The sequence below is a fragment of the Moschus berezovskii genome, chromosome 10 (genome assembly GCF_049115385.1).
Source record: "Moschus berezovskii isolate FMDL1 chromosome 10, NW_MosBer_1.0, whole genome shotgun sequence".
NCBI lineage: Eukaryota > Metazoa > Chordata > Mammalia > Artiodactyla > Moschidae > Moschus > Moschus berezovskii.
This window is the reverse complement of record NC_142469.1, coordinates 104,605,710-104,620,567: the sequence shown is the minus strand read 5'-3', so window position 1 is coordinate 104,620,567 and position 14,858 is coordinate 104,605,710. Positions and strand designations below refer to the sequence as shown.

Genomic DNA, 14,858 nt, shown 5'->3' with positions numbered 1-14,858 from the left:
TGAAAACACTGAACAGAAGAGATCTGCTCCATTGTACTGCCTTTGCTCTTTTGCCAAAACCCAGTTGACTGCATTTACAGGGTCTGTTTCTGGGCTTTTAATTCTGCCCCACTGATCTCTATGTTTGCTCTTTCGCCAGCACTGTACTGTCTTAATTAACGTAGCTTCATCATTAAGTTGACGTCACGTAATGTCGGTCCCCCAGCTTTGTTTTTTCATTCAATACTGTTTTAACTATTTTTGGTCATTTCTTCTCCGTCTAAACTTTAAAATCAGTTTGTTGATGTCCATAAAAGAATATCGGGCTTTTGATTGAGTTTGCCTTGCATGTATGCATCAATTTGGGAAGAACCCACATCTTGATAATGCTGAATTTTTATATCCACAAACACGGAATACCTCCATTTAGTTCCTCTTTGGTTTTATTTATCAGAGTTTTGTACTTTTCCTCATGTAAGTCTTATTTTATATTTTGTTAGATTTATGCCTGAGAACTTCTGTTTTCAAATGCTAATGTAAATGGCATTGTGTTTTTATTTCAAGTTGCACATATTGATTGTTGCTGTGTAGGATGGAAATTGACTTTTGCATGTTAACCTTGGACCTTGCTACCTTGCTATAAGTGCTTATTATTTCTAGGGGTTTTTTGGTTGATTCTCTTGGATTTTCTGGCTAGATTATCTTGTCATTTGTGAACAAAGACAGTTTTATGTCTTCTTCCCCTTCTTCTTATTTTATGCCCTTTCCTTGCCTTGTTGCCTTATTTAACTAGAACCTACAGTACGATATTGAAAGGAATAGTAAGAAAGCACATCCTGTCTCGTACCTGAGGTTCGTGGGAAAGTTCACGTTTCTCGCCGTTAGATGTGACCTCAGTAACAGGTGTTTTGTTGATAGAATTTTCAAATTGAGGAAGGCCTCTTCTGACCCTCGTTTACTGACAGTTTTTCCCGTGAACGTGTTCAAGACTTTGTCCAATTTTTTTTTCTGCATCTGTTGGTGTCGTCATGTGATTTCTCTTTTAGTCCGTCGATGTAATGGACTACACTAATTCATTTTTCACTGTTGAACCTGCCTTGTAAACCTAGGATAAATGCCATTGGGTCATTGTGTATGATACTTTTTTATACATTTCTGGATTCGATTTGGTATATTTTGTCGAGGATTTTTGCTTTTGTGTTCATGAGAGATATTGATCTGTAGTTTTCTTGAATTGTCTTTGTCTGGTTTTGGTATTAAGGTAATGCTGGCCTCCTAGAATGAATTAGGAAGCATTTATCCTGCTTCTATCCTCTGAAATAGATTGTAGAGAATTGGTAGTACAATAATAATTTTATTTATTTATTGCTTATAAGCATGTTGTATGAAAAGATATTGACATCTTTCATCTACCTTCTTAATGATAATCCCTGTTTTAAAAAAATTCTTTACAAGTGTATAATAACTTATTTTCAAGGAGCTCCAGTGTCACTAAGCTAACTTTTGACGTTAGCAAAATAACAATCTATTAAGCCTTCAGCTTCCTTATAAAATACAGGAATCAAAGTAGGTAATCTATAAGATTCTGACTGGTTCTGAAGAACTGCAAAAGGTAGGAATAATCCTTGTTCACAGCTTATAAATCGATAGTATTATTTGAAAAAGTGCTTGTTTGTGGTCCTGTCTTCTGCCAAATGCAGAAACAAAAAATGAGGTTTTCAATGATACTGCTCTCCAGATGACACGTATGTGGCTGCAATACGTAGAAGAATGTATAAGGTAAATGTTCTGTTCATTTCCAGATGTTAGGGTAAGTTTTAATTCAGGTACCTGATGTGTGTCTTTTGAGTTTATAGAATAGTGTATGTAAAATATTTTCCTCTCTCTTTAAGAACAGAGTGAACTATTCTCAGGTTAAAACATCCTGAGATTTCATGTGAACCAGCACGTTCCCATCTGCTGTCCAGCTTTGCAGTGTCCTGGACTTATTTAGAATAGTGTCTTGATCTTCCTCCACTCAAGGTTATCAGTTTCATCAGTCTTAGGTTTAGGAGTTTAAAACAGTGAATTGAACAAAAGGCAAAAACTTGAGCCAAGAACAGAAATTATAGCACTTGCAGGTAGAACAGCTATACTGTTAAGTATCCCCTATAGCAGTTACATCAGAAAGGTTCAACACATTTCTGGATGCCTCAACTGGACTCAGAAATAACAATATTCAGCCAAATAAAAATGGCACTGGCAATGCCAAAGTGAGACGTTTATTCCCTCCCAAAGCAGTATGTATATCTTGGTGTTACAGGAAGGGGGACCCCTTCCAGGGCCCGAAACTGGGCTCTTATCTAACACTCGGAAATGAATTGTCTGAGGAAACACATGTGCTAATAAAGCAAGAGATTTTAGTGGGAAAGGGCGCCCGGGTGGAGAGCAGGAGGGTAAGGGAATCCAGGAGAACTGCTCTGCCGTGTGGCTCGCAGTCTTAGGTATTATAGTGATGGGATTAGTTTCCGGATTGTCTCCGCCAATCGTTCTGACTCAGAGTCCTTCCTGGTGGTGTGTGTCTTGTTCAGCCAAGATGGATGCCAGAGAGGAGGATTCTGGGAGGTGGTCGGACATGTGGTGTCTCCTTTTGACCTTTCCCCAGCTCTTCTGGCTGGTGGAGGCTTATTTGTTCCATGTTCCTTACTAGGCCCTCCTGTCGTAAAACGACTCATGCAGATGCTGACTGGTGGCTGCTCAGGGTGGGTTGTTCAGTCAGTGTGCTCCCCTAACACTGGGGCTCACTGTGATATCCGGTGCCCCCAGAGTAGTACAGTGTTTCTGCACCTTGCATCTTACATTATAAAAGGAGTCTTCTTAAATTTAAAAATATAAAATTTGAAAACACACAAAATAGAAAAAATATTACCACGATATCTTTTGGCAAAAAGAAAAAAAAATTCACCACTCTGTTTCCCTTTCTTTGCTTCTTCTAAGCCACCTGCTGTATTCTTGCACTTCTTCTCACCTTTATTCATTAGTCCTTAGTTTACAAAGCTGAAGACAAATCAAAAAAGAACCATGTTTACAGTCAAAATTTAACCTTCTAGAAACATGTTCTCAAGTCCACTTCCCAGTAGAACATTAAATCTAAGAAGCACTGCTACCTTGTAATTTTCCTCAACTCTTCCCATAAAGATTTATGTTTTTGATGCCATTGTTGTTTGATATAATTTCTTTTTTTTATAGTTTTCTTGCTTTCAAATTTGTCTTATGGTTCATGTGGCCTATTGAAGCAATACCTTGGATTGCATGCTTAAAAGATTTACTTGGGTTTGGAGATCAGTAAAAGTTTGTCTGAAAGTCCTTCTATACTTGTTCTTGGTGTTTCTGGGGGAGAGTGATTTGACAGTCATTTGACAGTATTTTGGTATGAATTCAATGATTCATTTAACAGAGATGAGAAATGGGTATTGTGGTTATGGTCCCTTTGAATGCATATCTTGTCTAATCTCTTGTCAATTTGCATTTTAATTTTGGTTACACTTGGCATTTCTTTTCTGATTTAGAATTAACGTAGAAGTTCCTTTTATGTTGCTGTGGACTAAGTATTAGCTGCTCAGTCATGTCCAACTCTTTGCAACCCCATGGACTGCAGCACACCAGGCTCGTCTGTCCATGGGGATTCTCCAGGCAAGAGTCCTGGAGTGGGTTGCCATGCCCTCCTCCACGGGATCTTCCCAACCCAGGGATCAAACCCAGGTCTCTCACATTGCAGGCAGATTCTTTACCATCTGAGGCACTAAGGACTATATTCTATCAGTTTAACTCTTTCTTGACTTTTTGGTGTCAGACAGGAACTTACGATTTTGTCCAGTCATCAGTCTCTGAAGAGCATTATGAGAGACTACAGACTCAAATCACATGGACTTTTACTGAAATCTTTAACATGGTCTTTTTCAGTAAGTGGTTTTTGTCTCTGTAATGGAAAAATCCTTGAGATTATGCGTGTGTTTTGTGTGTGTGTGTGTGTGTGTGTGTGTGTGAGATAACAGCAGTGATCTTCTCTGACCTTGCAGACCTATATATTTCTCCTATTTGACCCAAATAGTATATATACTCATAGGTATTGTACATGCCAGGAACAAGAATTCTTTCCTATAAGTGTGGGACTATCTTGGAGTATTTGTTTTACATAGCATTCTAGAGAAGGGTAAGTCAGAATAACAAATTGAAATTACAATAAGCAGGAGCACATTCTACAGTAGAATGGAATATCTTGGAACTTTTTAAGATGAAAGAGAAAACTTCAAAGATGTGTCTTGAGCTCAAAACGGGCTACCTCACACTGTGCCCAGACCCTATGGGAGTAAGATCTCTCTACATTAGGGCTGAGTGACTCTTGGCTGAAAAAGTGTGCACATCTCAGTCTGACCCAGTCTTGAGGAGAATAAATCTTTTTACTACGCACCCTTTCAGAAAGGAGACTCTTTCGTGTGGGTATAACCTTCCATAAAGGTAATTTCATTGCCTCCTTTTGAAATTCAAACATGGTGCTCAATCAACTGTAACTCTTTACTTAATGTTTAATTATTTGAACGTCTATCTTTCTTCCATTTGAAGAAGTTGAGGCTAAGACATTTTAAACATTGCGTGCAGTCTTACTACAAAGAACTGGTTGTAGCAGCCTACTCACCAAGATCTGTGTGGTCCACGTTTTCCTCCCATCACGCCTTACCCTCTGCAAATACACAGTTTTCACTGGACAGGAAAAGGCAAGCTACCTAGTGAAGATGGAAGTTCAGTTCAGTTCAGTTCAGTCGCTCAGTCGTGTCCGACTCTCCGCGACCCCATGAATCACAGCACGCCAGGCCTCCCTGTCCATCACCAACTCCCGGAGTTCACTCAAACTCATGTCCACAGAGTCGGTGATGCCATCCAGCCATCTCATTCTCGGTCGTCCCCTTCTCCTCCCACCCCCAACCTTTCCCAGCATCACAGTCTTTTCCAGTGAGTCAACTCGTCGCATGAGGTGGCCAAAGTATTGCAGTTTCAGCTTTAGCATCAGTCCTACCAATGAACACCCAGGATTGATCTGGATCTCCTTGCAGTACAAGGGACTCTCAAGAGTCCTCTCCAACACCACAGTTCAAAAGCATCACTTCTTTGGCGATCAGCTTTCTTCACAGTCCAACTCTCACATCCATACATGACCACTGGGAAAACCATAGCCTTGACTAGACGGACCTTTGTTGGCAAAGTAATGTCTCTGCTTTTTAATATACTATCAAGGTTGGTCATAACTTTCCTTCCAAGGAGAAGGCGTCTTTTAATTTCATGGCTGCAATCAGCATCCGCAGTGATTTTGGAGCCCAAAAAAATAAAGTCTGACACTGTTTCCACTGTTTTTCCATCTATTTCCCATGAAGTGATGGGACCAGATGCCATGATCTTTGTTTTCTGAATGTTGAGCTTTAAGCCAACCTTTTCACTCTCCTCTTTCACTTTCCTCAAGAGGCTTTTGATTTCCTCTTCACTTTCTGCCATAAGGGTGGTGTCATCTGCATATCTGAGGTTATTGATATTTCTCCCAGCATCTTGATTCCAGCTTGTGCTTCTTCCAGCCCAGCGTTCCTCATGATGTACTCTGCATATAAGTTAAATAAGCAAGGTGACAATGTACAGCCTTGACGCACTCCTTTTCCTATTTGGAACCAGTCTGTTGTTCCATGTCCAGTTCTGACTGTTGCTTCCTGACCTGCATACAAGTTTCTCAAGAGGCAGGTCAGGTGGTCTGGTATTCCCATCTCTTTCAGAATTTTCCACAGTTTACTGTGATCCACACAGTCAAAGCCTTTGGCATAGTCAATGAAGCAGAAATAGATATTTTTCTGGAACTCTCTTGCTTTCTCCATGATCCAGCAGATGTTGGCAATTTGATCTCTGGTGCCTCTGCCTTTTCTAAAACCTGCTTGAACATCTGGGAGTTCACGGTTCACATATTGCTTAAGCCTGGCTTAGAGGATTTTGAGCATGACTTTACTAGCGTGTGTGATGAGTGCAATTGTGCGGTAGTTTGAGCATTCTTTGGCATTGCCTTTCTTTGGGATTGGAATGAAGACTGACCTTTTCCAGTCCTGTGGCCACTGCTGAGTTTTCCAAGTCTGATGGCATATTGAGTGCAGCACTTTCACAGCATCATCTTTCAGGATTTGAAATAGCTCAACTGGAATTCCATCACCTCCACTAGCTTTGTTCATAGTGATGCTTTCTAAGGCCCACTTGACTTCACATTCCAAGATGTCTGGCTCTAGGTCAGTGATCACGTTATCGTGACTATCTTGGTCATGAAAATCTTTTTTGTACAGTTCTTCTGTGTATTCTTGCCACCTCTTCTTAATATCTTCTGCTTCTGTTAGGTCCATACCATTTCTCTCCTTTATCGAGGCCATCTTTGCATGAAATGTTCCCTTGGAATCTCTAATTTTCTTGAAGAGATCTCTTGTTTTTCCTAGTCTGTTGTTTTCCTCTATTTCTTTGCATTGATCACTGGGGAAGGCTTTCTTATCTCTCCTTGCTATTCTTTGGAACTCTGCATTCAGATGCTTATATCTTTCCTTTTCTCCTTTGCTTTTCGCTTCTCTTCTTTTCACAGCTATTTGTAAGGCCTCCTCAGATAGCCATTTTGCTTTTTTGCATTTCTTTTCCATGGGGATGGTCTTGGTCCCTGTCTCCTGTACAATGTCACGAACCTCCGTCCAGAGTTCATCAGGCACTCTATCTATCAGATCTAGTCCCTTAAATCTATTTCTCACTTCCACTGTATAATCATAAGGGATTTGATTTAGGTCATATCTGAATGGTCTAGTGGTTTTCCCTACTTTCTTCAATTTAAGTCTGAATTTGGCAATAAGGAGTTCATGATCTGAGCCACAGTCAGCTCCTGGTCTTGTTTTTGCTAACTGTATAGAGCTTCTCCATCTTTGGCTGCAAAGAATATAATCAATCTGACTTCGGTGTTGACCATCTGGTGATGTCCATGTGTAGAGTCAAAATGCAGTACTTGGATGCAATCTTAAAAATGACAGAATGATTTCTGTACGTTTCCAAGGCAAACCATTCAATATTACAGTAATCCAGGCCTATGCCCCAACCAGTAACGCTGAAGAAGCCAAAGTTGAACGGTTCTATGAAGACCTACAAGACCTTTTAGAACTAACACCCAAAAAGATATCCTTTTCATTATAGGGGACTGGAATGCAAAAGTAGGAAGTCAAGAAACACCTGGGGTAACAGGCAAATTTGGCCTTGGAGCACGGAATGAAGCAGGGCAAAGGCTAGTAGAGTTTTGTCAAGAGAACGCACTGGTCATAGCAAACACCCTCTTCCAACAACAGAAGAGAAGACTCTACACATGGACATCACCAGATGGTCAACACCGAAATCAGTGAAGATGGAAGCTACTCCAATAAAGTGCAATCCAAAGACAGTTTAAAAAGCAACTCTTTAAAGAGTTGAAGAAAACAGCTATATACACGTCTGTCTGCTCTAAGTTCTAGGCTGCGTGAAGGATCAGTCCAAGCTTGACTGATGTGCAGATGTGACCAGAGCCACAATGTCCTGCATACGTCTTTGCATGCGATAGCTTTACATAAATATTTGCTGGTCTGAATTAAAGTAAATCCATTTTATTCAGTGCGACAGATAGAAAACAAGTTCTTTTTTTATGGAACACTCTACTTTTAAAAATCCCTTCTGCATCTAATGGAATTTTCCAAAACTAAATTAGATAAGTTAATCAAAAATCAATAGAGAGTTTTAAGGCACTATTAGATATAAGGGAGAAAGTCAAATTTCAAAGTCCTACGCTTAGGAGACAGATTACTCAGCCATACTGTTTGGGGTCAGTTACTTATAAAAACAGAAGAAGTATTTTATCAACACCGAGGCTTTGAAATGTGAGCCGTGTCAGTTTTAATGTCAGCCAGTGACCTTCATTTCTCCTGCAGTGAACCCTGTAGATTTCAGATCCAAGCGGCTGCATCAGCGGGGTTTCCTGGAAACGTTACAGGTGCTTGGCCATGAAATTCATAAGCCTCACCTTTTCATTTAACTGTCACTGTGGGTGCACAGCAGCCCCCGCTGGCGCTAGTAGGACAATATTGCAAATCCTCTTGGACCAATTTTGTACCCGTTAAGGTCAACCTTGCATGTTGTAACCGTCTGGATTTTAAGCAGTTCATTTTCTGATGGTGGATGTTAAGAAGCGGCCGTATTCCTACAGCATCCAAGTGCCCTCACTAGGACTTTGGTGACATCCGAGCCTTATTTTTAAGGTCCAACTTTCTTAGAAATAAATGCCCACAGTGTTTACAGAGCTAATTTTGCTTAGAAAAATATTGTGACTTGTCCTTTTGTTCTTAATTGCAACTTTATCCTCATAATTAGCAATTGATTATAAACTCGTTGAGGGAAAGAAATTATGTCTATGGCAAATAGCATCTATATTCTGGGATATTTTTTAGTGGTAAACAATGATACAATCTACCTCACTCTCTACAACCATCATGTTTCCCATCATGTTTAGAATTAGTATTTTCAGTGATCCCCTGGAGAAGGAAATGGCAACCCACTCCAGTATTTGTGGAGAAATCCCATGGTCAGAGGAGCCTGGCGGGCTACAGTCCATGGGGTCGCAAAGAGTTGAACATGGCTTAACAACTAAACAATAACAATTTGCAGATTTGTCCTTGGTGGCTTCACAGGTTGTACTTGCAGCCAAATAAGAGTCTCAATAACCTGGAGTTCAGACAAGTTATTTAGTGAAGTAAGTCATGATGTGTTGATTCTGTCTCTTGTTAATGTGATCAATTCTACATCAAAGAAAACATGGCCTCCACTCCTATATCTGAGGTGGGATTTCAGAGGATTTGGGGTCTACCTGTGGATTTTCACAACACTGAGGGCCCCTTCACGTGCAGTCCTGATAGTGCTGGCACCGTCACACCTGCCCAGCGATGTGCAGAAGCGTGCACACTGATGCCAGCATCCTGTAACGTCAACAGCACAGGCAAAGCAGCTTTATTCTGGCATCTGTAATCTTTAGCACGTCCTCTCTTAAAGAGAGAACTTAAAAACCCATCAAGATGTTCATTCCACAGATATTCACTGAGCCCGTCTGTGACTCAGGGAACTGCTTCAGGCTGAGATAAGCATGGTTTTAAGAGGGGAAGGGAGAGTGGATGCCAGAGGCACAGGCTTGCAGTTGAAAGGTGTGGTGGGGACGGGTGCGTCGAGGCAAGGCAGAACTTGACCATGCATCCTCTGTGTCACTACAGTGAAACAGGGGCCGGAACTTATTTCTTTAGACCAAGATTTCCTACTGACTTTTTCACTTGACCAAGACAGCATCTTAAAAATGCATAATACAATTTGTAGGCATGTCGGTAGGGTGTGCCCCAATTAACCCATTCCCTGTTGTCTAACACCCAGCCAGCTAGAGCCTGACACCGCCTGCTCAGCTGAGGTGCTTCCCCCTTGCATGTCACCCTGGAGAGGACCTTGACCCTTGACCCGAAGCCAAAGTCTGACACCTGGTGTTGTCCTTGCTGGTCTCCATCTGGCTCCATCTGGTTCCTCCTCCTGAGACATTTTGTTTAAAACATATGTTTGTATATTTTTTTAAACTGAAGAAGATACAGTTGCCTGCAGTCTCCTTCAAAGTTGTAGTGTGAGTGAAGCATTTAAAATCGTTAACACCTCCAATGGATGTTTCTCTACAGAGCATCATTTATAACTGAGAAAACTTATTTCTGCTTGAAGCACGCTCCAAGAAAATTTTGATAAAGGCATCTCAATTCTAACATTTTAATCAAAATGGGCAAGTATTCCTGACAGAATATTATAAGTAGTGATTTTTGCTTCACTCAGAGATCTTTTCTTTGACAATCATTTTTACAGAACAGAGCTTGCCAAATATTTTTATTTGTACATATTTTGAAAGTTCTACCACATTGCAGCAGAATCAGTTTTCTCAATTCCACTTCTTTGTGATATCAATATAAAAATAACTAATTAAAAATAGGAGTTGCCCTGACTCTTCCCACCAAATATTCCAAAAATTTAGTTTCAGATTTCAGAATGGAAATCCAATATATCATTTGAGTTCTCAAATCAGTCCCCCACCCAACTTTTATAGGGATTAGTTTCAATGTCTTGCAAACCTTTTTCAGTGATTTTTAGTTACTTAGCACTTGGCAACCCACTCCAGTGTTCTTGCCTGGAGAATCCCAGGGAAGGGGGAGCCTGGTGGGCTTCCGTCTATGGGGTCACACAGAGTCAGACACAACTGAAGTGACTTAGCAGCAGCAGCAGCAGCACTTCAAAGGAGAAGGCACTGGCGACTCCCTCCAGTACTCTTGCCTGGAAACTCCCATGGACGGAGGAGCCTGGTAGGCTGCAGTCCATGGGATTGCTAAGAGTTGGACACGACTGAGCAACATCACTTTTCACTTTGATGCATTGGTGTTCTTGCCTGGAGAATCCCAGGGACGGAGGAGCCTGGTGGTCTGCTGTCTACGGGGTCGCACAGAGTCGGAGAAGACTGACGTGACTTAGCAGCAGCAGCAGCATTTCAAAAGCTGAAGGTTTAGGACGCTCATTAGTTCAATACTTTGATTAAGTACTTTGCTGACTGATTTTGAACAAAATGCAAAGAAATTTGGAAGACTCTTATAAAGGAATTACTGCTCAGGTAGTATGGGAGAAAAAAAAAATTTTTTTTCCCTCCCCTCTCCTAGGTTTTCTATCTGGGTTTCTGGCAAAAGACAGAATAATAAGAAAGAAAAAAAAATTTATTAACACATGCAACACACATACACATGGGGGAGTATCTAGAGATGAGTAACTCAAACAGATGGCTAGAACTTGGGTTTCTGTAGCCTCTTAACCAAAGAGCAATAAATTTGTAGATCAGTGACAAGACAAAGTAAAAGGACATTTAACTTCTGGGGCAGCAGATTGTGGAAAATTAAATATAGGGTGGAACTAATGGATGATAAGGATTAGTTTGTAAAGTTTGATGTTTAGATTCCTCTGAAATGGCATCCCACTTCAGTATTCTTGCCGGGGAAATCCCAAGGACAGAGGAGCCTGGCGGACTACAGTCTGTGAGGTCACAAGGAGTTGGACACAACTAAGTACACTGCTCTCCTGGCTGGTACCCCTGTAGATTAACTTCTGTCCTTTCTTGATAAGGAGTGGGGAGGGGGCTACCTTTACAAATATATGTCCTGCTGAAGTAAATAGGGGAGAGCAGAGAGTTTTTCTTAATGTCTGTTCCCTCTCAATTGGCTTCAGCTCAAAATAGCACTTATGACAAAGTGGCATATTTGGGGTTGACATATTCTGCCACCCTTCAGTAGACACTGGACTTGATTTATAAAGTAGTTTTTTCAAGGCTGAAGCTCTCCTGAAAGCTTGACTGATAATGGGCTGCAGATAGACAGCAGAGACGCTTTTGTATCCATTGCCAGTTTTGTCACTCTTCTGTGGTTCAGTTACTGTAAATTTTGACAACCACAGCTTCTGGGTTGATTTGTAGAATATCACAGCTTGTCTGAACAAAGTTATGAGTTAAATGCATCCCATGATTACTTTCAAGCATGCTCCACAGATTTCTAATTTCAGTAAGGATGTTGTTCTTAACCATAATGCTGTATTCCGCTGAAATGTATCAATATATTTGTATTGTCACTGTGAAAAACAAAGAAAATATTCAACATGGAACTTTTAAACTGAATTTGCACTAGAATTCACAATAAATTCAGATATTTCACTATCAAGAGAATAAATTTCCAAATGCTTTACTTTGAGTCAATGAATTAAATGAAAAGAAGAACTGAACAATTACTGGATTTAAGAGGTTTTCCATTTTTATTATATTGGATTGGCCAAAAAGTTGGTTCAGCTTTTTCTATAACATCATACGGAAAAGCCTGAACAAACTTTTTGTCCATTCCAATACAATGAGATTGACAGAACACTATTCAGTTTAACTCCATATGAAGTTCTTCTGCTAAGCATGCTAACACTGACACAGCTATCACTTAACTTTTGGTACATGCACAAGAAAACCTGGAATCAAAACTGAGTAAATTAATTTAGAGCAGTCATTTGATCTAAATGAAAAGCCACACTTCACTGGCTTATACATAAATGTACCTTCTGAGCTGCATGTGTGAAATTGAATTCTTTGTGCATAGTGTTTTTGTAATAACCACGGACTTTCTAGTAGACGCTGATGCTTCTTCATCAGGTTTGTGTCTCTAGTCTGTCTGGTCAGTGATATTTTAAAAACCCCTCTGGTGGATAGAAAATGTTACCAATACCTATGAAACTTCTGTAGTCATGATTAACTTTCTTGAGAAATAGAAATTCTATACTGCAATATTGTGATTTATAATAAAAAATTTCTATTTGTTCTCTGTCCCCTTTCAGAGCGCCTAAAACCTTTGAAATTGCTTACGTGCTGAGAGCAACGATCGTGCCTTTCTCTCTGTTAAGGAAGTTAGTTTGGGATGCACCTGAGGATGGAGACTGTTTGCCAGGGGAGCCAATCTTTGTGATTAGAGGGTGGGCAATTTCAGTTTCACCCCTAGATCTCTGGAGAGGGGAGAGTGGCTAGAAATTGAGCTTAAACACCAATAACTTATGATTTAATCGATGGTACCTATACAGTGAAGCCTCCATCAAGACCCCAGAGAATGGGGTTCAGAGGCCTTGCAAGTTGGTGAACATGTGGAGATTTGGGGAGAGTGGTGCTCAAACAACATGGAGTTTCTCACATGTCTTGCCTTTACATCTCTTCCACCTGCCTGTTCTGAGTGCTATCCTTTCACAATAATCCAGTTATGTAGCAAGTAAAATATTTCTCTGAGTTCCATGAGCAATTGTAGCAAACGATTGAAGCCCAAGGAGAGGGACATGGAACTTCCGATCTATAGCAGTGGGTCAGGACCCCAGGTGACAACCTGGACTTGCCCCTGGTGGTGGGAGGGAGGAGTTTTGTAGGACTGAACATTTAACCTGTGGAATCTGATGCTATCCCTGCTACATGCTGTCAGAAATGAACTGTAGATCACTCAACTGCTATCAGATCATTGCCTGGTGCTGGGGAAGGGCCCCACATATTGGCGTTAGTATTAGAATCTTATGGACTTAACATGTACTTCTGCTTTTAATATATTACTGTTGGAAGCGTTTATTCCAAAACCATAAAATAAAATAACTGATACCAACAATCACAGTAAATAATCTGGATTTGAAGGAAATGGCAACCCACTCCAGTGTTCTTGCCTGGAGAATCCCAGGGACAGCGGAGCCTGGTCGGCTGCTGTCCATGGGGTCGCACAGAGTCGGACATGACTGAAGTGACTTAGCAGTAGCAGCAGCAAGTGACAAAAAGCCTTGTAGTAGAAGTCTCCTGACTACTTTTATGAGGTCTTCATCCTGCCCATCTTTCATCTGTATGTACTTCATGTCGAATGAATATAATTTCCTGCAATTTTCATTGATCCCACCAACTGTTGGCCTGGTGGCTTCATGCTTCTCTCAGTCCACAGACCATTCCCAGCACAGGTGGCCATGTGTGCTTCACACACGTACGTGTGACGAGACAGAGGCAGAGATCATAGAAGTGAGTGTACGCAAACCAGTCTCCTCATTTCGCTCTTGTTGTTTTCAAGTCTCTTGATGCATGTCAGCTCTTCGTGACCCCGTGGATTGCAGTACGCCGGGCTTCCCTGTCCTTCATTATCTCCTGGAGTTTGCTCGGATTCATGTCCATTGGGTCAGTGAGGCTCTCCAACCATCTCATCCTCTGTCGCCCCCTTCTCCTTTTACCTTCAGTCTTTCCCAGCTTCAGGGCATTTTCCAACAAGTCAGCTCTTCACTCAGGTGACCAAAGTACTGGAGTGTCACCTTTAGCATAAGTCCTTCCAATGAATATTCAGGGCTAATTTCGTTTACGATCCACTGGTTGGATCTCCTTCAGTCCAAGGAGCTCTCTAGAGTCTTCTCCAACACCACAATTTGAAAGCATCAGTTCTTTAGCACTCACCTTCTTTATGGCCCAACTCTCACATCCATACATGACTACTGGGAAAACCCTAGCTTTGCCTAGACAAAGCTTTGTTGGCCAAGGAATGTCTCTGCTTTTTAATATGCCGTCTAGGTTTGTCATAGCTTTTCTTCCAAGGAGCAAGCATCTTTAAATTTCATGGCTGCAGTCACCATCTGCGGTGATTTTGGAGCCCAAGAAATAAAGTCTGTCACTGTTTCCATTGTTTCCCCATCTATTTGCCATAAAGTGATGGGACCAGATGCCATGATCTTCATTTTTTGAATGTTGAGCTTCAAGCCAGGTTTTTCACTCTCCTCTTTCACCTTCGTCAAGAGGTTCTTTAGTTCCTCTTTGCTTTCTGCCATAAGGGTGGTGTTATGTATATATCTTATTAATAACAAGCATAATCCCATTTAACCTATTCTGCTAATTGCTGTAATATGATTACCAAGAATGTACTCCATTCTGTAGAATAATATACAGATTTGAAAGCAGAAATAGATTGAACTATCTTATCGCTTATACACTCAGACATTCTTACATAAAATTCAAGTCCTGTTACAAGATCATAGATGATCATTTACATCATAAATGATCACTTTTTAAAAACATAAGTTTACTTAAATAATGAAAATATATCTTAAAAGTTTAGGAAATAAATTTCAAAATTTAGTTTCATATTCAAAACTCCATTTGGTTTAAGAAGCATGAGAAGAGTTGAACAATCCAAGTGCCTTGTGAGAAATACTTTTGTTGCTCTAAAAGTTAATCCACAGTA

General features: G+C 40.7%; 1 protein-coding gene across 5 annotated transcripts in view; it reads left to right on the top strand.

Moving 5' to 3' along the window:
- The window catches only part of PRKN (parkin RBR E3 ubiquitin protein ligase), a 1,261,621-nt gene that overhangs the window by 655,448 nt on the left and 591,315 nt on the right, over positions 1-14,858 (top strand). The gene's annotated exons all lie outside the window — the stretch shown is intronic.